Here is a 22991-nt window from a genome sequence, read left to right on the forward strand (position 1 = left end):
CTGTACCTATTCATATTGGAAGTGATGATCTGCTTCATCTGCTGTAACTACAAGATAGCACAGAGCAGGGCAGTAAAGTTCACTCATAGGTATGCAATGATGCTGCTGCTGCCGGTGTGCATCCTCAGCCTCGTTCTGCTGCTTGCAGTGTAAGGTACCAGTTTAAAGGATCCTTGGGAGGGAAACTGACTGCTAAACCACGCTCTTCTTAGAGCACCAGGGAAACAGCGTGTCCCTTTATAATGAATTGACATAGCTGAAATGGGAAAATACTGGGGACTATAATAGAAAACAAACTAAAACTAATTATGCTCATTATTATTTTGTAATCATTCATCAAGTTTATATTGTGAAATATAACCAGTATCAACTCTAAATTCTTACATATTCTTTGGTGTTTCTGGATTTCCTATCATGTTCCATTCATTTGTCTTTTCAACTGTCAGTAATGACTATTTTGTGAAAATTAGCAGCCCACTTTCATATCTTTAATAGCACGTTTTTAAGGCATTCCCAACAAGTATTGTCACAAGAGTAAATGAAAGCATGGTAACTCAAACTTTTAAAGCCCTGCCATCATTATTTTGCTTTGTAAAATGAATAAACACATAAAGAGCTCACATTGTGAGAATAGATAATTGCTTATTGACACAGAACCACCTTCGCTGTCCATGCTCCCATATAAGGCCTCTCATTAAAGAATGCGTATACATAAATGTTCACTGATATGAAACAGATACTGGATTTTACCAAAAGAATTATTGGCTCAGAAGTTCATATATGATGGAAATTATTTATCTCGGGATGCATTTTTCTGTAGTGTGTACAGTATATGCAGTAGAATGAGTACATTAAAATAAGCCACTCCACAGATGTAATTGTGTTAGTTAAATCACTTACCCTTGTCAGGAAGGTGTTCTATAAGGGGATCACAGGTAGCTCGGAAACCAGCTGAGGTTTTGGTTTAGTTTCAGCTGCTCAGAGAGGCAGCCTAGGCGCTGTTTCTCCATCTCAGGTGCTGAGAAGCCTGCGGGGTTGGGAGCCCAGGGTTCCGGGTTACAGGAGGGGCTGGCCACAGTTGGTGCTGAGCTCACACTTCTCCCCATCCACCAAGGTTTGTAAGGGGTTCTGGTCTCTATAGTTCCCGCCACTTCTGAGCATCAGGAGCGGCTGCTCTCAAGCATCTTCACCCTCGTTGGCAGCTTTGTGCAGCTTCCCAAGAGCCTTTGGTGGGAAGCAGTACCGAGAACCTGATTTAATCTCATTCACCATTCTCAACAGCCGACAGAGGACATCAACATCCATAGACACTCCCTCTTCTTACATGGGAAGGTAAGACTTTCACGTCCTAGACTACTGCCGATCTTCCCAGACAGAGAAATCTAAGGTTAGCCCTGCAGATGAGCCACCAGTTTCGCCTCCATGTCCCAACAGAAAAGCTCAGCGCTTCCTGAATCTTGGCTCACAATGATTGTTGCCAAGCAACGCCGGTAAACGCATGCCCAATCGCAGCCTTTAGGAGGCCAGACGCTGCGCATGCGCATGGAATCCCAGTCGCCAAGAATGATCAGCGCTGATTTGCAGGGCCCTCAGCCTCTGTTGCATTGTTTCGTTTTCAAATGTGGGAGGTTTCTGGCTGACTATTGGGAACTGTTTTGTGAAAGAAAGATTCCTATCTGGAACTTTAAAACGCTGACGGTTTTAAACTCACCAAAAATCTCTGTAAATTGCCTTAGTCCTCACTTCCACAGTCTTCTGGATTCTAGCCATTTTCCAAGGGAATTTATAAAAACATAGTGTTTTCATAATTTTTAGTAACTGTTGCCCTGTGTATCACTGATGGCAAACTTAGGAGGAGAAATCAGGACATGTTGTCCAGGAGACAAGAAAATGTGTTTTTGCAGGCCAGCTACTCCTCTCATTTGGCCCAGCTGGTCTTAACATTTTCTGTATTTTTTTGTAATTTTCTCCAAGTGAAACTTTATTGATCCATTGTTTATTGTTTTGAAGTATGATATAATATGTATGAATCTCTTAAAATGATGTTTCATTTCCCTAAACAGTTCATATTTTTGCACTAGGGCTTGAATGAAAAATGATCAAATCCACTAGTGGGAAGGGGATGGAATTTTATGTGGAAGTTAAGTACATTTTGTTTGGATTGGTTTTTGCCATTTCGTCCTCTCTTGAGCCAGTGGCATCTTTCTGGAAATTCATAAATATTTTCTCTGCATGATGTCAGAGAAGTGTGAGCTGGGTGAGGAGGACAGATCTGGGAGTGGGGGGCCTGAAACTGATTTATATTAATTTGGTCCACAGCCAACAACCTTTAAAGGGAAAGGAACTTGCTGAGACTGAAAGCTGCAGAAATATCCACGTTAACCCAAGAGGAATGCCCCATGGTTGTTCCCATGTTGATCAGTGACCAGGCACCTCAGACATTCACAAGTTCATGCACCCCAGCAGCCAGCCCAGACATCTTCCTCCAGGGCATGAGCACACTGTGTCCTAGCTAGCAGTGTGACATACTGTGTACTCGTTTCCCCTCTGGCACTGATGAGGTGGGACCAGGAAGGATACCAGCAGCCATTAACATCTTCTACTTCCCTGCAGTAAGGCCCATTGGTGACTGGACCTTGCTCCTCCAAATTTCTGCCACTTATGCTAAGTTAAAGTGTGTTGGTGAAGAGTTGACCTTGGACTCTTGGTAGTGCTGGCTTCCTAGACAGTGACATGCTGAGAGCTTACAAATGAGGTGTGTGGTTTTTTTTTTTTTTTTTTTTTTTTTTTTTTTTTTTTTACAGGCAGAGTGGACAGTGAGAGAGAGAGACAGAGAGAAAGGTCTTCCTTTGCCGTTGGTTCACCCTCCAATGGCCGCCACTGCTGGCGTGCTGCGGCCGGTGTACCGCGCTGATCCGAAGACAGGAGCCAGGTACTTATCCTGGTCTCCCATGGGGTGCAGGGCCCAAGGACTTGGGCCATCCTTCACTGCACTCCCTGGCCACAACAGAGAGCTGGCCTGGAAGAGGGGCAACTGGGACTAGAACCCGGTGTGCCGGCGCCGCAAGGTGTGTGTTCTTGGCCAGGTCTGGGTTGTTGTTGCTCATGTACTCCTCACTCTTCCAATACATCCACAAGGAACACATGTCTTGAGTCCAGCATGACCACTGCCTAACAGAGGGTTATCAACAATCAGGAGTTTCCTCAGCATCAGTTGGCCTAGTCCATGGGCACAAGAATAACCCATAGCCTAGGAGTTATGTTTACAAGCTGAATGTCTAGAAGCACAGTTCTGGTTAGCTGAGGTCCTTGGGCAACTTGCTTCATCCATCTAAGTTTTCTCATCTTTAAAATGGGCATAATAACAGCACCTGCTTATTAGGGTTTTGTGGATTTACTGTAAAATGCATAGCTCTGATTTATTTATTTCAATGGCAAAGTTACCCGAGAGAAAGAGGGAGAGACACAGAGAGAATTCTTCCATCCACTGTTTCACTCCCCAAGCAGTTGCAATGTCCAGGGCTGGGCCAGACCAAAGCCAGGAGCCAGGAGCTTCTTCTATGTCTCCTATGTTGGTGCAAGGGCCCAACTATTTGGGGTGTCTTCTGCTGCTTTGTCAAGCACATTAACAGGGGCCTGGATGGGAATTGGGGCAACTGAGACTCAAACTAGTGCTCATATGGGATTCTGGTTTTGCAAGTAGTGGCCTCATGTGGTTGTCTAACCCAGCTCTGTGTATACTTTTCCTCTGCACCCTGTTAAACAAATGAAGCAGCAGGTGTGCACCTGATATTTGAGTACAGACCCTGCCACTTTATTCCTGTCTGTGTGACTTTGGGAACATCATTGATTTTCCAGGTCCTCAGGTTTTTCATTGGCAAATCAGGGCCAATGAGGATGAGCCTGGGAACACAAGTGTTAGAAGCCCAAGATGTGCTGTCTACAGACTAAACCTTCAAGAAATGAAAGCTGCATTCTGTCCAATGGTCAGTCCAGCATTGGTGACATATTCTGGATGGAGGAGGCAAAAGGTGAGAGGACTCTACAGTCAGATGCAGAGTCAGGGAGCCCTTCAGATAGAGATGAAGATTTGTACACAAGGCTTAAGCTGGCATGGCACGGGTGATATGGGATGGGGAGCAAGATGTGGGAAGCCAATATGGTCATTTAGGGCCAAGTTTAGGCTTGGAGGCTGAATACCCAGTAACTGCACTTAGGAGGATCCTCCTAACCCCTAGCTCTGCTCCTCCCTGGCCCTTCAGTTTCGGTTCGGTCACAGTGTCTCCTACTCTATGACGTCTTGTATTTCTTATTGATGTCTGGGACCAGGAGTGGGGAACAGAGCATTGTGGGAGTGTTTGTGAGTTCATAGTTCCAAGAAGCTCAATTTTTGCCCATTTTCCCCTCACACTCAGGTGGGAAGCCACTCTTTGTGGGGACTCTCAGAGGTAGGTAAAGATAGGGGACATGCAGGGCTGAAATGCAGTAACATGAATGAATGGGTAAGCCATGCAACCTGGAATGAGGCTACTCCCATTCATGGAGAGAAGCATGTGTCTTTCTGTTTCTGGCTTATTTAACTTAACATGATGTCCTCCAGTTCTATTCATTTGCTGCAAATAAGATTTCATTCTTTTTAGGGTGGAATGGAGCTTTTTGGGGGAAGTGCTTAGGTTTTACATGTAAAAATAATATAATCTGAAAAACATGGATATCTTGAGCTTCTATTTTCCATTTTTGATGACTTTTATTTCTTTCTCTTCTCTAAGTGCTCTTGCTAACAGTTCCAATAATATATTGAATAAGAGAGGTGAAATAGACCAGCTTTGTTCTATAAAGTATATTTTCTTCTATAGCTTATTTATTGAAAGTTTTTATCATGGAGGTTTTTGATTCTTAACTAATGCTTTTTTTTTTTTTTTTGACAGGCAGAGTGGACAGTGAGAGAGAGAGAGAAAGGTTTTCATTTTGCCATTGGTTCACCCTCCAATGGCTGCCACAGCCGGCGCGCTGCAGCCGGCGCACCACACTGATCTGATGGCAGGAGCCAGGTACTTCTCCTGGTCTCCCATGGGGTGCAGGGCCCAAGGACTTGGGCCATCCTCCACTGCACTCCCGGGCAACAGCAGAGAGCTGGCCTGGAAGAGGGGCAACTGGGACAGAATCTGGTGCCCCGACCGGGACTAGAACCTGGTGTGCCAGCGCCGCAAGGCGGAGGATTAGCCTAGTGAGCCGTGGCGCCGGCCTTAACTAATGCTTTTTATATATCTATTGATATATGTTGCAGCTGATTTCTCAACAATGTTGCACTGGATTCATTTCTGAGAGGAGGAGCGTGGTTGGGGCAAGAGGCGCAGAGTCACCATACAGACCCCAGGAGTCAGGTGAAAGCAGGCCTGAGGCAAGCAGCCCACAGAGTTAGTTACAACAGCTTGTATAGCCAAGACCAGCCAATCCAGTCAAGGGGTGGTCTATTCCCCAACCAATCACAGCCTGTTGCCAGGCAGTTTCCAAAGCCATCCAATCACAGCCTGTTGCCAGTCAGGCTCTTGTAGCCAGGCAGTTTCTGAAAGCATCCAATCATGGCCTGCCATCAGTCAGGCTCTGTTGTCAGGTGGTTTCCTCTGTTGTCATGTGGTTTCCAAAGCCATCCAATCACGGCTGGTTGCCAGGCAGTTTCTGTTGTCAGTGGCCATCTTGGCATGACCTTTTCAACTCAGCGGCCATCTTTTTTTTTTTTTTTTTTTTTTTTTTTTTTTTTTTTTTTGACAGGCAGAGTGGAGAGTGAGAGAGAGACAGAGAGAAAGGTCTTCCTTCTGCCTTTGGTTCACCCCCCAATGGCAGCTGTGGCTGGCGCATCATGCTGATCCAAAGCCAGGAGCCAGGTGCTTCTCCTGGTCTCCCATGTGGGTGCAGGGCCCAAGGACTTTGGCCATCCTCCACTGCCTTCCTGGGCCATAGCAGAGAGCTAGACTGGAAGAGGGGCAACCGGGACAGAATCTGGCGCCCTGACCGGGACTAGAACCCGGTGTGCTGGCACTGCAAGGTGGAGGATTAGCCTATTGAGCCACGGCTCTGGCCTAGCATCCATCTTGATATGACCTTTAAACCTCATTCCACCACATATATAATCATATGGCTTTTTTGTTCTTCATTCATTCGTTTTGGTGTCATCTATTACCTTTGTTGACTTGTGAATGTTGAGATATCCTTGCATCCCTGGAATGAATCTCACCTGTACATGATGTATTGTCTTGATGTAGTATTGGTTTTGGCTTGCTAATATTTTTGAGAATTTTTGCATCTATGGTCATCAGGGATATCAGTCTGTAGTTTTCTTTTTGTGTTGTATCCTTCTTTTGTTTTGGTTTCATAGTAATACTGGTGTTATAAAAACAGTTTGACAGAGTTCTATTTATTTCAATATTTTGGAATTGTTAGAACATATTTGAGTAATTTCCTCTTTTTTAAAATGATTCATTTGCAAGTGAGAGAGAGAGAGAAAATCTTCATTCCACCAGTTCACTCTCCAGATGACCACAGTGCCTGGGGATAGGCTACGCTGAAACCAGGAGCCAGGAGTTTCATCTGGGTCTCCCAGGTCGGGGGTAGAAGTCCAAGTACTTGGGCCATCTTCCCCTGCTTTTCTCAGGTCATTACCAAGGAGATGGATTGGAAGTGGAACACGAACCAACACCATAAGGGATGCTGGCATCACAGACAGTGGTTTTACCCACTGCAATGCAACACTGCTCCCAGATTTATTTCCTCTTTTTTTTCCTCTTTTTGTAGAATTCAGCTGTAAAACCATCAGGTCCTGGACTTTGCTTTGTTAGGAAAAAATGTTGTTATTGCTTAGATTTAGGTATCATTGCTTATTACAGGTCTGTGTAAATTTTCTGTATCTTCTTGAATTAATGTTATTAGGTTGCTTGTATCCAGTCATATATCCACTTCCTAAGCTTTTCCAACTAGTTAGCATATAGCTTCTTATGATCCATTGCACTTTATCAGTTGCAATGTCTCTTTTTTCATGCCAAATTTTGTTCATTTCAGTTTTTTCATTGTTTCTCTGACATGTTTGCCTCTTTTAATCAACTTTTTGAAAATCAGCTTTTCTTTTTGTTGATCTTTTGTATTGTTTTCTTAGTTTAAATTTAATGAATTCCTTCTCTGATCCCTATTGTTTCTACTGTCCTAATAATTTTGGATCGTGTTTTTTATTGCTCTTGTAAGTCTTTAAGATGCATCATTTGACTATTTATTTGAAATATTTCTATTTTTAATGTATACACTTAATGCTATAAACTTTCCTCTTAACAATATTTCCATATACCATATGTATTTTTGATATGTTGAATTTTCATTTTCAATTGTTTCAAAATATTTCTTTAAAATTCCTTTAATGAGCAACTTGTCATTCAAGAGCATGTTGCTCAATTTTGGTATGCTTGTAAATTTTCCATTGTTCTTGTTGATTTCTAGTTTTGTTTCTCTGTGGTTTTAGAAGATATAAAGCAGTTTTAAAACATTATTGAGATTTAGTTTCCTGCCCAATATATGGGCAATCCTAGAAAATCTTCCATGTATTTATCAGAAGAATATGGGTTGCATAATTGTTGGGTGAAATTTTCTGTAAATATTTGTTAGGTCAATTCGTTAAATAGTGTGGTTGAAATCTGGTGTATATTTCTTGGTTTTCTTTCTTTAAGATTTTTTTAAAATTTATTTATTTGAGAGGTAGAGTTACAGACAGTGAGAGTGAGAGGCAGAGACAGAGAAAGGTCTTTCTTCCATTAGCTCACTCCCAAAATGGCCCCAATGGCCAGAAATGCGCTGATCCAAAACCATGAGCCAGGTGCTTCTTCCCGGTCTCCCATGCACAAGCAGGGGCCCAACAACTTGGGCCATCTTCTACTGCTTTCCCAGGCCATAGCAGAGAGCTGGATTGGAAGAGGAGCAGCTGTGACTAGAACCAGCACCCATATCGGATGCCAGTACTGCAGGCAGAGTATTAACCTACTGTGGCGCCATGGTGCCAGCCCCCATTCTGTCTGAATGATCTCTCTACCTATGATAGTCAGATGTTGAAGTCCCCTACTATGGTTGCATTGGAGTCTATCTTTCTGTTTATGTCTAATAATATGTGTGGTATAATTTGGGTTGTCTTTTGTTGGGTACCTATATATTTATGATTGTTATATCTTCTTGCATTTCTTGCTACATTGTTCCTTCTCACAATATATATTTCCCCTGTCTTTTATACAAGTTTTGATTCAAAATCTATTTTAATACAGCTTGTTTTTGGCTTCCATTTGCTTGGAATATCTTTTTCCAGCCATTCACTTTCAGTTTATGTGTATTTTTAATCTGTGAAGTAAATATATCATAGGCAGCATATAGTTGTGTCTTTTAAAAAATCAATCCAGTCAACCTGTATCTTTCACTACAGAACTTATTTTACTTACATTCAAGATTAATATTGATAGATAAGAACTTAGTGCTATCATTTTCTTGATTGATTACTGATTCTATCAACTCTGTTAGTGAAGTTTGTACCACTATGTGCTTTCAATATGGTTACTTCTAATGTAGGACTCCGTTCAGAATTACACTATAACCTGTAAGGTTAGGATGGTTAGGAATTCTCTCAGATTTTGCTTGTCTGGAAATACTTTATTTCACTCTCACTTTGAAAAGATAGTTTTTCTGTAAAAACCATTCTTGGTTGGAAGGTTTTTCTTTCAAGACCTTAAATACATTGCCCTGCATGTCAATCTTTAGCCCCCTGAGGTTGTGACTTATGGAAGATCTGCAGAGCTTGGGTGGCTTCGGGGTCTTCCTGATTTTATCATTGGGCAAACACACCAGGAGGAGGAGTTGCTAAGGCCTGGCCAGCTGGAGATGCCTATTCTTCCACCTCTGACCACATGCAGACAAAACACAAGTGGAAATAAGGAGCCTCTCAGGGTTTCAGATGTTTCCCTTCTTTGTTCCTCATTGCACTATTCTGAGAACAACCCCTGGAAACATCTGTTTTCCTGTGCCTGGACCTTTATTATTTGAGATGATTCTTCTGACTGTACAGACCGAAGAGACATTGTCCTCAGAGGACCACTGATAAAGATCAACCAAATTGGGAGGGGGCACAATAATCAGTTCTCAACATGTGTTTGGCAGTAATGAGTATCCTTGTGTAAAAGTGTTATTGTGGTTTCATATGTTAGGGAAACTCAAATACAGGTACTGCAGGCTTTCTCAGGGTCTGCAGAGAAGCTGTGTCAGTCCAGTAAGACTCTTGTGTGCAGGGTTTCCTGAGGATATTGGGGACCAATGGACACCATATCCATGAAGCATCCTTCTCTGGCTCCCAGGTCTGGTGCTCTGGAGTCATGGTCAGAGTAAGAATTTTTGGAGCCAGGATGGCCTGTGCAGGTGTTTCCCAAGCTTCTTATTCTGTCACTGGGAAAAGCTAGTCCTTATGTGAGGAAGGAATTTCTTGATGGAGCCTGCAAGTCATCCTGGGTCCAGAGACCCTGGCTGCCATTTTCCCTCCTATGTGGGATTCATGATACACCCACATCTTTCTTGGCAATAGTATGTTCCAAATTCCTTGATCTGTGCAGTGACTGCATTTTCTTTCCACTGGGCTCTTCTGCAAGGAGTTTGGGAGAGTGCTTGGAAGATGGGCTGCTTAGAGTCCCCATCTAGGTCTAGGTGTCTGATGTGGCCTCTGGCTTCAGGCAGAGTCTACTTGGACCCTCAGTAGAAAGTGATGATGTTTGTACATTCCCTGTGGAACACTTTGTAGGCCTGTGAGGCAGGAGTCATGCTTATCTGATAGTGACAACAGTGATGGTAGCTCTATGAGCCCAAAGACAAGACCCATCTCTGGCCTCTAAGCCTCCCTTCATGGACTGAGAACTATGACATGGAAGAAACCAATGATGTGAGTTCCATCAGCCTGAGAGCAAGGTGTCCCTGCCATGAGTGACCATGCTTGGCTGAGATGCAGCTCAGGGCTAGTAAGGAGAGGCCAGTGTGGGGGGAAGTTGCTAGAGTTTTTCTGAGTGACCCTATACAGACCACTTGGACATGCATGAGATTTCACTGCTAGATACTTCTGAAAAGCCCTAGTATCATGTGTTTTCTGTGTAGCTGTGGTGGGGAAGGTATAGGACCTTAGTTTGAGTTCCTAGGAGGCCAAGTCTGAGACTTAGGTCCAGGGAGACCCAGTGAGCCCTGGTCCCAGGAATCAGAAGAAAAGGAGCAGAAGATAAGGAAGTCCCTCTAAGGAAGGAAGAAAGGCTGAGGCTGCTTTCTTTGGCCCTGAAGCTTGATCCACTGCCACCTCTAGGACAGGAATGGATTTGCTTACTGGAAGGATGGAAGCATGGACTGTTCACCTACTAGGCCCCTCCCCCAGTGAGATGAGCTGGTCCTGGAGGCATGGATTCTGCACTTCTGGCTGTGGGAACTTGGCCAGAGCAGTTTCCCATGCACCTGGAGATAGGCATGAGGCTATCAGTGTAGATGAGGGTGAGGTCACCGAGCTCTTGGTACTTCTCACCAAGAAGTCACATTGTCAGAGGTAGGCCTTGGGATACCAAAAGGGCAGCAAGGGTTCTGCCACAAGCTGTCCATTTGCCTGTGTCAAGGGCATGTTGAAACCCTTGGGAAGAGATCAAATCTTCAACCCCATCATGTGGCTCCCACTCAGGTCCTCTACAGTGGGCTCTTTATTATATAATATGGTCATGGTCATGGTCATGGTCATGGTCATGATAGCGTGGGACCATGGAACATGCAGATGAGATACGACCAGTTTTGCAAAACATGAGCAGATATAGCCTAGATCACTATAACCCATCTTCCTGGGTAGGAAGCTTGCTGTGGCCTTAGAACATTCCTAAGAGGGGAGTGAATAATGATTTAATCATTGCCTTAGACGCATGATGTCTTTCTGGGTTACTGAAATATTAAGTAAGAAAATCTTGCTGGATTTTCTTCCATAGAAATTCAATTAGCAACATGATTTTTTAAAATGTGTTCATGAAAATGTTCATTCAAACCTTGAAAATGAGCCCTGCCAAAACTTCCAAAATGGTTCCTAAAATTCAAGGGTTTTCATACTTGAAGAACACCTCTGGACACACACATATGCACTCCTATGATGCTCAGAATATGAATTTGTGAAATGCTCCCTAGCTCCAGGAAACAGTGGTGCAGAGGACAGTGTCTGAGAAATATGATGAATTCCTTGTGTTTCTCTGTGGCCAGCAGAGTACTATAATCCACAGTCCTTAAAAAGTTGGCACTTGTTATCAGTCTGTTACAGGTGCTACTTCCCAGCTGAGGGAGCCTGGGACCCTGTTTATTGATGTTTGATTTCAGATAATTCAAGAGGAATGCCTGTCCCTTTCTGTCATCCAGGAGTTTCTATAAGAGTTCTGGGGTCAAGTGTCTCTCTATGTTCTGTGGAAAGGGTAGGGGGCATGACCACCTGCTAAGGGTTAAGATTGGGGCAGTAATTTGGGGAACCCTGCTATTTGGGCACTAAGTTGGGGCTAAGCAAGGTTCTGGGCAGGTGTAGTTATCAGAAGCCAAGGTTCTGGCAGGAAGGGACAGGCAGTGGTGGACAGCAAGAAAAGGTGCATAGTCCAGAGTCCAGTTGGTGAAAGTCCTGGTGCCAGATCCATGGGCAGGACTCCAGGTTTTCTCTCAGCACCTCATCCACCCTATGTTGCTCTTGTGGCTGTGGCCAAATAGGGGCCAACAAGCATGTGCAGCATAGTTTCCAACAGAACAAATATGAGGAAGAGTATTGATTCCAAAAACCTGAATGGTGATTAAAATAAAGAAAAGGTTCAGAAAAAAAGAACAAGTCCTGTCTCAGTTCAGCTCTTTGAGGACAGTAGGGTTAGAGATAAATGAGGATCTAGTCAGCAGTGAAAACGGTCCATGCCTGGGGCCTCTAATCACCCACACCTCCACAAGGGAGGGTTTGAACCTGGTGACCCACTACTTCTATGTCATAGTTGATTGCAGGAGAAATGCCATGATTCAGGGGAACCAAACAGATCAATCCTGAGAATTTGGGATCAGATACATGGGTCAATTGACTGATGGCACTGACACTGAGGTATCCATGTTTGAACATTTGAGGTCGGGGAGGAAAGATCTTAAGGAGGGGGAAAACTAAAGAATCAGAGGACCAGAGATGCAGAGGTGGGAACTACACAGTCCTGAGTGTCATGGGGGATGGAGAATGTCAAGGACTCGTCCCACCACCTTTGGTCCCTTGGACTATACCTGCACTTCCTGGCCAAAGTTCTTCAGTTCCTCAATATAATCCCTATAACTCTGACTAAATTCACATTTGTGAGCTTTATTGAATGAGCATCAATTATTGCCAATCCAGCGATTCTTGGAGAACCCTTGCTTTCATGTTCATGGCAGGATGGAGCCTGTAGAAGGAAGTCTGGGTACAAGGGGCTCTTGGGGTGAGTAGCAGCGGACATATAGAGACATTTTGAGTTTGAAACAAGTAAGAGGATAAGAGGAACTTGTGCCTTGTGCTTTCTAAGGGAGTTAGTGAGCTCCAAAGTCTAGGGTCCATCTCTGTCTCAATGTAAGGGAAATTTTCCATGTAATTTACTGCCACAGTATGGTGGCATTGGGCAAAGGAAGTAGCTTGCTTCTAAAAAGAAGGTAGACCACTCAAGGTGTTTCATAGCATGTGGGTATAGAGTAATGGTGTGCACTGCATAAACAAAAACTTTCTTCCCCTAAGGGAGGACTCTATCCCAGGGCAGGAACATCCCCAAGCCATGACCAGGAAGACTACCATGGCCATGAAGGACATCTTCATCTGCAGGTAGTGATGAGACAGGGACAGCATAAGCTATGATGGTGAACATGAGCTGCTTTCAGAATCATATGGATCCCTCCAGCCCACGGAGAAGGCAAGTGAGGCCTCTGAACCAGATGGAGCCAATGGGGCTGAACAGGACAAGGAGGAGACAGAAAAATCTCTGGGGAGAGGAAAGGAATTTTGGGAATAAGTAGAGATAACAAAAGATATTTTAAAAAGATTTATTTATTTGAAAAGCAGAGTAAAAAGAGGGCACATTCAGGGAGAGAGGGAGATCATCCATTTGTTGGTTCACACCTCAAAATAGCCTAGGCTGGGCCAGGTCAAAGCCAGGAGGCAAGAGCTCCATCTGGGTGGTCTCCCACATGAGTGGTAGGAACCAAAGTACTTGGTTCATTATCCATTGCCTTCCAGAGCATATTAGCATAAAGGTGGATGGGAAGTGTTGATGCCAGAACTGGAATCTGCCCTGCCAAGTGATAGCTTAACCTATAGCCCTACAATCCCCACACCTTAAAAGTATTTTACAGGTACTGAAATTGTGGCATAGTGTCTTAAGCCATTGCCTGTTTAACTGGCACTCCATATGGATGCTGGTTCAAGCCCTGGCTGCTCCACTTCCAATCCAGATTTCTGGTGATGCTCCTGGTAATTGGGGAATTGCACCAAGCGGGAGACCTGGAAGTAGCCCCTTGCTCCTGGCTTCAGCCTGGCCCAGCCCTGGCCATTGTGGCCATTTGGTGAGTGAACCAGTGGATAGAAGAATTCTCCCACTCTCTCTGTGTGTCTCTGTAACTCTTCATGTAAATAAAATAAATCTTTAAAAATAGAGTGTCCTACAGAAGTTTTGCAGAGACAAGCAGAATAATCTTTCACCTCTCTGTGAAAATTCTAGTATAATTTCTGGACTGTGCTTTTGGAATTTTACTTCTCTAGGGAAAAGTGTCTTTGGAGAAGTAGGGACCATTGGATTGGGAATGTAGGGACCATTGGAGTGGGAGATGTTTCAAAATGAGGGTGGGAGAGGCCCTAAGAGGTACATAGACTGTACTGCTTACACATCATGTTCATTTCCTTTCTTTGGTCCTGGGACCACCTCTCTGACCAGGGGCCCTGTGCCCTCCAAGGGCTGCCTTGACAAACTCAGGATACACTCCTTCTTCCCAGACATCTAAGGGAGAACTGAAACCACAGGAGTGTCCCTGAACTGCTCCCTGAAAACCTGACCCAGAACCACCCCTCGGGATCAGTGTCCAGATGACCCATACCTGCTAACTGGAAATAAAGAAGGCCAGTAGGTTCCTTGAGCCTCGGTTTAGCTGATTCATGACACGGTCAGGCCTTTGGACTTAGATGGTAGGGCCTCATAGGATATCAGATTCTCAGGCCTTGTTCCCACTCCTGTTCCTTAGACCTAGCAGCTATTATGCATGAGATTAAATTAGAGGCAGTGAGAGGATAGATTCAATGTGAAGTCATTAGGAAAGAGGCTATTATTTTGGTTCTTTCTGGAAATCCTTTCCAAGAACTTTGTCCTCTTCTTGTTAGCAAACAAAAAACTCATAATGCTCAATAATGGAGCAATGGATCACAAACAAGGGTGCTAATACTTAAATGAATTTACATGTGAGAATTTAATGGGTAGAAAATGAAATAATTCCCATTTGAATAAAATTTACCTTCATTGATAGATCCTATGAAACAAGGATTCTGTCAGAAAATTAGGGTTGGATAGTTACTTTCCCTGCATCATAGGGACTTTTAAATCTGGTTGAACAGGAATGCTGATCAGGAGCTTAAAATGAAAATATCCCCTATCTACCTACCTCCAAGTCTCTGGGACCAGGGAACCAAAAATTACATGACCCTGATTATTTGTTCCATGAAAGAATGTGTGGAAAAGTGAGTGGGAGGAGACCAGTATCCAGAGGCAGCCACTGCAGAGGTCCACATGGCAAGGATCCAAGGCTCCCCACCGGTAGTCGGCACCTACCTGCCATCCATGAGGGTGTTCCACCTGGAGGTGGCTCCTCCAGCCTCAGTCTGGCATTCAGAAGACATCAGCCACAGCTGACACTGACTGCAGTCTCACCACAGAGACCATCACATGGCAGTCCCCAGCCAAGATGCTCCCATGGAGACTGTGAGGGGATAAAATATGTTATTACTGGTCAAGTTTTAGGGTGTTGTGTTACACAGCACTAGACTGGGATGGCTGTTGAGTAGGCAACTTCTACATCATCTGCCGATGTTCCCCACTTCAACATATTTGCTTTTCTTGTGGGATGCCCTCCTCTTGTGCATGCCCTGTAGAGAGTGATGCACCTCTAGGGAAAGATGGCCTGAGTGATATGTGTCACTCAAAGATGTTGGTCCCAGAGTCCCCAGAATCTATCCTGCTTACCTCCTTTGTGCCCCCCTCACTCTATGAGAAACCAGCTGAACTGTTGTGATCTGCTCTGTGACAAAGCCTTAGTGGTCCATTGCAGACTGAGGCCTTTTGTCAGCAGCTAGCTATGCACTGAAGCTTGTGGTCCCTAACTGTATAAGGAATCTGGCCAATAACCATGTGGCTGAGCCTGACAGTAGAATGGATTATCCCTCAGTGCAATCTTGAATTGATCATAGCTCCAAAAGGTACCTGGCTTCCAGGCTTAAGAAAAATCCTGAACCAGAGCTCACATTGGATTCCTGCTTGGAACAACAGTATCCTACCTGAAACCCCCACAAACTACATGGAACCCCAACATCATGCCTGAATGAAGCAGGTGGGACCCATAGTCCTCCTCTGTCTAGGTTATGAGGGTCTGTTTCCCACAAAATGTTTATTTCATCATATGAAGGAATGATTTAATCCTTGTCTATCATTCAGCCCAATTTTCTGCTGCAGTAAAACATTTCAGCAACTGCCAATTCCCATATAGATAAAATAGAGGAAAAAGAGGGAAGGTCCACAGTCTCATTCAGTGTCTTGGAAATCAAGCATACTGGAACTGTTTCTTAAAGAGAGAATGCTCCATATTCTGCTAAGAGGTTTTTCTTGACTTGTTAACATTTTTGTCACCCCACCAACAGGCCTGATTATAAATGATTCATTTTCCAGTTTAGTGGTTTTACTTAATCTTTCCTTTGCTTCCTTCCCCACAACTGTGTGTTTGATGGAGAGAGAGAGAGAGAGAGAGAGAGAGAGAGAGAGAGAGAGAGAAAGGGAGAAAGAGAGAGAGAAAGGGAGAAAGAGACAGAGACAGAGACAGAGAGGAATTTGCTCCTGGTTGAAGCTCCAAAATTTTCTCAATAAACCAAAAGGAGACTTCATTCTGTTCCAGCAATGGGGCACCTTCCTGGACCAAATTATATATGATTTGATTCCCAAATATTTGCATTAGCAATTAATAAAGAGGAACAGCAGTGGCCAAGGGTTTGTCTTTTGGGGGAGACTCCTAACTGTGGGGTTTGCCAACCCTAGTGGGTGCCTGTGCTTTATCAAGACTTCCCCCCTACCTCCATTCCAGTGTCCACCCCTGTCCTGCAGCCCAGCTGATGCTACATAGAACACACATGCATCAGTGTGATGGAGTCCATTACTCAGACAGCAAACCAAAGGGACACAATCCTAATGGCCTGTCGCTCCCCCTCTTCGTGGAGGAACGACACAGGACCCTGCGCTGTTCTTTTGTCTGCTCGGCCCTCCCCGGGTTTGCTGCTGGTTCTTCCCGGGTTGGCTACCGTCCCTTCCACCTCCGTGGAAGGGCGGTTCCCCCTGCCACTTTTCCCCACTTCTGCGGGGGAGCGGCACACCGCCGGCCGGCTCTCTCGGGGGCTGCACAGGTGTTATTCGGATAGATGTTCCTGGTGCATGTTGTCTCTCTCCTCCTTTATAGTCCTCTTCCACCAATCCCAACTCTGCTACCCACACACCGAGTGCGCTGCTCTCCTCCAATCAGGAGCAGGTCCTGCTGTTTATTGGTTGAACTGGAGGCAGCTGTGTAGAAGCTGCTTCTCCCTTCTCAGCGCCATATTGTGGGAGAGCAGATGCATAGAATAAGTCTTAATTCCAGTAACTTAGTCTAGTCCGAGTTGCTCCCAGTTGCTCCCCACAATGGCCCTTGGCTAATCTCTTAGGATGTGGTAGCTCTTTTAAATAATTCACTTCTGGTTCAATTTAAATTATTTTTAAAGTCAGAATAAGCAGCTTGAACTGGTTAGCCTGGTGTTCCTCTAAGCCTATGCCACCTCTCAGTGTGGGAGTGAATCTGTTTCAACCAACAGTAACCAAAGGAGAGGATAGGAGATGAGTCTCCTGCATTTTCAGTTTCCCTCTCCCGTGAAAATTCAGTCCTGCAGGTGAGCTATGGTGAGCACAGTTGAGGCCCAAGTGTCTTGGCTGTCATGCCTGATATACAGCATCTATTTTATGGGTAGTGACTCAAAGGAAGATATCTCCAGTCTCTTGGCCACACTCAGTAAGAATGTAGCCTTTCTCAGTTGGAACTGGACAGGTTGATAAATGAATGACCTGAGATACAGCAAGACTTGTATGGGAGGTGGGGGAAAAGCAGCCAGAGTGAAGCTTCTATGAGATGAACCTGAGCTTGGGAGGAGGTAAAGTTGTAGCCTACATGCCTCAGACTCTCGCTGTCCACCCTTTTGTAGGTTTTTTTGAAAGCATGTTTCTTCATGTGTTTTATGCTTTTAGAACAGTTTGTGGAGACTTTAACTGTCTAATTTTTAAGTTGTTTTTATTGCCAGATTTTCTGTTTCACTGGAACGTGATCCAGGGGCTGCTAGTGATGTCATCCCAGAGGTAGAGATTGCATTTGTTCATTCAGTGGTGCAGCTGTCTGTACATCATGACCTGACCTCCTAGGTGGTAAGTTTCAAGCCATGCAGTACAGTGCCATTGCATGTATTATTTTATGAACCCAGAATAGGAACATTTTGGTTTTCAAATGAGCTCGTTCTATCTAAGCTCTATATCTATCCATCCATCCATCCATCCATCTATGCTATATCTATCCATCCTTCTTCCTATGTACCTACCTATCTATCCTCTATCTTTCATTGTTCAGAAATGCAGGTTTCTTGTTTAGCTTGCTTTTGGTTTTATGGTTTGGAGAAAGACCTGACTTGTGCAATTCCTGCCTTTTGGAATTTAAGAAAAGTTACATATTTGTATACAAAGGTGCAATAAGTGTTTGAAATCTTTCACTAATATCTTGAGAAAAAGGCATTCTCTGTTTTGGGGGCACAGGATCCAGTTGCACCTGTTAATTTCTTCTCTTTCGTTGTTTCTATCCTTTAGGTCTATGAGAGACAATTCCCAACAGGAAGTGCTAGGAACAGGAAGTGCTAGAAGAGAAACCACAGAACTGATTTGGAGGCAACATTGTTAAGCAATTGTATCTGGTTTGTGGTGATTTCCCTAGAACTTACCCATGCAGACCAGAATATGCTTCCTAAAGTATTTTTTCTTCAGAGGGACCTTGGCTGTTTTCCAGTTCTTCTTGCTGTTCAAGTAAGGAAAATTATTTGCCCAAGATCACATGGATTGGACTATGATAAGGTACAGAAAAATTAAGACACCCCATTATTGCAAAATAATCTGGGCTTGACCAAAGTTACTCCATTTTTTGGACCAAGCCCCATGTTGTGGGCTTTGGTTTAGGTTCCAGAAAGTGCTTTTGTCTGGGTCTGTTCCAGGAAATATTTTTCTCACCTCAGACTTGGATCTCTATTAACTGCTGCCTTCTGCTTCTGTAAACATGCTTGCTGCTTTCTTAAGATAATGACTAAAGAAATTGTATAAAACAGTTTAAAATATTCAGACATTGAGCGACTGTTACTTCTCACACTGTAAAATGCTTACAGCTGGATTGGATAAGAAAATGGAGGATAAGATTTGGAGCAACATGATTGGCTAGCAGGACCTGTGCTTAGGCCCTGGAAATAAGCCAAACAGAATATGAGTTGAAAATTTAAAAACCCTTGCCCTCCTCACTGTAGCATGGCAGTCTCCAAGGTTCCAATGGGATCTATCATTGCCAGACATGGCTTTTAATACAGATTCTTCTTTTTTATCTTTGTGTGAGCATGATCTCTCTCACTTTCCATTACAACAGCACCCAATGAATCAAGGAAGAGCATGAAGTCCCGGTTGTGGCCCTGCTTTAGGTGTGTTAGAATTTGTGTTTGTCTCCCATGCTGTCTCTGTGACAGTGCCTTTGAAATAAGGTGGACATACATTCATTTGTAGAGACATTATTGTTTGCAAGGCACCTCCCAGGTCTCACCTAATTTGACCTTCCCAGTTGATTGCCATTAAGGGGATCCTGTGGATGAAGCAGCCAAGGCTCTGAAATGGGTGGTTCTGTCATCCCTGGACTTTTGCCTCCTGAGTCCATGTGTCTCTTCAAAGGGCTTAGGGGTTCAGGCCCTCATTTGCCCAGTGCCAGTGTTCCCATTCTCATTTCCTGAGTTTCTCTTTTGGGGCACACTTGTACCACCCTGCAAGGCTTTTCCTTCCTATATTGGAACAGTGTTCCAGATAGTTGTCTGGGTGTTGTGATTGAAACTGAGAAGCCTAGAAAGTCAAGTCATGATTTTATATGTCACTCTGCTCTGCACCTTCCATAGCATGTTATAAACAACTGGGTGTTCACATGAAGCTGTTCTTTGCTTTTCCTTTGGGAAATCTTGGTCGTCACCACCATCAGTGTCCTTCCTGTGTGTGAGCCTATAAGCTCCCTTCTCCCTGGAAATGCTACTTGGCCAGACTCTCAGGGTCTCCTCTGGGTGAAGTGACCCCACTGAAATGGTTTCCAGACCTGTCAGAGACTCAAAGAAGCAGGAAGAGAGAGAAAGAGAGATAAAGAGAGAGAGAGAGAGATCTTCCATCTGTTGGATCACTCTCTCAAATGCCTGACATAGTTGGTGCTGGGCTAGGCTTAAGGGGCCAGGAACACCACACAGGTTTCTCATTTGGTTGGCAGGGACCCAATCACTTGAGAAATCACTGTTGCCTTCTAGGATATGCATTAGCAGGAAGCTGGGTTCAGAAGCATAGCTGGGACTTGAACTCAAGCACTATGACATGGGTATAGATATCCTCAATGACATTTTAACTGATGTGCCAAATGTCCAGTCACTTTTGTTTTCAATGTTTCTTCCAATGATTATTACTTGATGTCTTTTAAATTTTGCACCCTGGGCCTGTGCCTTGATGGAAACCCAATGCTCCCAGACCATGCAGCTCTAGAACCCATTGCAGATGGTGCTTGGTTGCTGGGGTAAGCCACTAGAGTTTAGAGGTTCCAAAAGAATGGTTTAGGGAACCAATGAGGCTTGTGGTGTATGCTGGGGACAAGCTGGCTACATGACAGGGAAATCAACAATGAGATGTCCCTGTCTGAATGTTAATTTCCCTGTGTCCTGCCACTATCTATTTTGAGAAGTTCTTGGCCATTGATAAAACATAGTTTAGAGATGCAAAAGGCTTCAGTAGCCTAGGCATCTCATGTCAAGAGCCTTGGGTGATCACTGATGGTATACATAAGAGTGTTAATTGTTGGGATCAGTGCTGTGGTGTAGTGGGTATAGCCACTGCCTGCAGTAACAGCATCCCATATGGGTGCTGGGTTAGGTCCCAGCTACTCCATTTCCAATCCAGCTCTCTACTATGGCCTGGGAATGCAAAGGAAGATGGCCAAAGTTCTTGAGCCCTTGCACCAGTGTGGGAGACCCAGAAGAAGCGCCTGGCTCCTGGATTTGGATCAGTGCAACTCCAGCTATTGTGGCCAATTAGGGAGTGAACCAGCAGATGGAAGACCTCTTTATCTCTCTGCCTCTCCTTCTCTCTGTGTAACTGACTTTAAAATAAATAAAATAAATGTAAAAATAAAATTTAAAAAGTATTAATTGTTAAAATTAACAACAGGATTAACTGTGTACTAATTTCCCATGCAGGACTTCTATCTTCAAAGAGTTACAATATTAGAGTTAATGGTAAAACTTGTTCTCAAAGATTTACTTTCTTTAATGTGTTAAGTAAAGATTATTCTTATATCTCTTAAGTTTTAGTTATGTGTAAATGCTTCTAAGAGATGTGCTATCTTCCTTACGTGTTTCCTTAAAGTTAATTTTGTTGCTCAACCATGGACTTTTGAATCCATGTCTCCCTATAATACTCCTATCTTGTATGTTTTAAAGTCAAGCGGAGAATACAGGATGGTTCAAGAGCTCAGGGCAGTCAACAAAGCAGTTACTTCAATTCATTTTCTTGTGCCAAATCCTAATAGAATACTGACACAAATACCTGAAAGGATCTCATGGTATACAGCTTTAAACCTAAAGGATGCTTTTTTCTGCATCCTGTTAAGTTCAGAATCTGTTTTTATTTGCCTTTGAATGGACTGACCTAGTTTCCAGTATAATTCAGCAATATGCATGGACTGTCCTCCTCCAAGGTTTCTGGGACAGCCTGCACTTGTCTGGTAATGTGCTTGCAAAAGAACTCAGAGAATTATAGCTAAAAATAGAGCAATCTTACAATATGTAGATGATAGTCTCATCTACAGTCCCTCCAATGAGGACCGAAATGAAAATACCATCCAGTTTTTAAATTTCCTACCTAAGCAAGTAAATACATTTTCCCCAACAAAAGCTCAAGTTTCTAAACAAGAGGAAAATTGAAGGGCTGGTGCTGTGGTGTAGCAGATAAAGCTGCCATCTCCAGTGCCAAATAATGATTTATTCATCAATTCAACAGGAAGATGTAACTATTATAAACTTATATCAACACTATAGACCAAATGGATCTGACAGATATCTACAGAGCTTTCATCCTACAGTTGCAGAATACATATTCATCTCAGCAGTGCGTGGAACTTTCTCTAGGACTGACCACATACTAGGCCATAAAGCAAGTCTCAGCAAATTCAAAATAATCAAAATCATACCATACATCTTCTCAAAACACAATGGAATGAAGCTGAAAAGCAGCAACTCAGGAATCCCCAGAGCATATGCAAACACATGGAGACTGAACAACATGCTCCTGAATGAACAGTGGGCCATAGAATAAAATAAAAAGAGAAATCAAAAACTTTCTGGAAGTAAATGAGGATAACACCACAACATATCAAAACTTATGGGATAAAGCAAAAGCAGGGTTAAGAGGAAAGTTTGTAGCAATAAGTGCCTACATCAAGAAATTATAAAGGCGCCAAATAAATTAGCTCAATGCATCTCAATGATCTAGAAAAACTACAGCACAGAGGAAATCAAACAGAAAACTAGTAGGAAAAGAGAAATAATTAAAATTAAACTAGAAATAAACAAATTGAATCCAAAATCCATTACAAAGGATCAGCAAAAAGAAGAGTTTTTTTTTTAAATTTTTTTGACAGGCAGAGTGGACAGTGAGAGAGAGAGAGACAGAGAGAAAGGTCTTCCTTTTTTTGCTGTTGGTTCACCCTCCAATGGCTGCCGTGGCCAGCGCGCTGTGGCTGGCGCACCACGCTGATCCGATGGCAGGAGCCAGGTACTTATCCTGGTCTCCCATGGGGTGCAGGGCCCGAGGACTTGGGCCATCCTCCACTGCACTCCCTGGCCACAGCAGAGAGCTGGCCTGAAAGAGGGGTAACTGGGACAGAATCCGGCGCCCCAACCAGGACTAGAAACCAGTGTGCCGGCACCGCAAGGTGGAGGATTAGCATATTGAGCCACGACCGGCCATGAAGAGCTATTTTTTTGAAAATATAAATAAAATTGACACACCATTCGTCCAACTAACCAAAAAAAGGAGAAGACCAAAGTCAATAAATTTAGCGATGAAAAAGAGAATGCAACAACAGACACTACAGAAATAAAAAGAATCATCAGAAATAACTACAAAGAGTTGTATACTAACAAACTGGGAAATCTATCAGAAATGGATAGATTCCTGGACACATACATCCTATAAATTGAACTATGAAAACAGAAAAATCTAAACAGACTCATAACCGAGTCAGAAATTGAATCAGTAATAAAGGACCTCCCAATAAAGAAAAGTCCAGGACTGGATGGATTTGCTGCTGAATTCTACCAGAAATTAAAGAACTAACTTCAGTTCTTAACA

At 43.6% G+C, this 22991-nt stretch overlaps 1 long non-coding RNA gene across 2 annotated transcripts; it reads left to right on the plus strand.

Annotated features, from left to right (window-relative positions):
* The first annotated feature begins 906 nt into the window (after positions 1-906).
* On the plus strand, positions 907-20726 carry LOC149127945 (uncharacterized). 2 transcript variants are annotated; one of them, XR_016230125.1, is made up of 4 exons: positions 908-1332; positions 3859-4031; positions 17624-17744; positions 18177-20726. It is a non-coding gene; the product is annotated as an uncharacterized LOC149127945 (long non-coding RNA). The 2 variants fall into 2 exon arrangements; XR_016230126.1 differs by lacking the exon at positions 3859-4031 and having other exon boundaries at positions 907-1332.
* Positions 20727-22991: the final 2265 nt, after the last annotated feature.

This window comes from Oryctolagus cuniculus, chromosome 2 (genome assembly GCF_051225735.1).
Source record: "Oryctolagus cuniculus isolate XC-2025 breed Fujian yellow rabbit chromosome 2, ASM5122573v1, whole genome shotgun sequence".
Lineage (NCBI taxonomy): Eukaryota > Metazoa > Chordata > Mammalia > Lagomorpha > Leporidae > Oryctolagus > Oryctolagus cuniculus.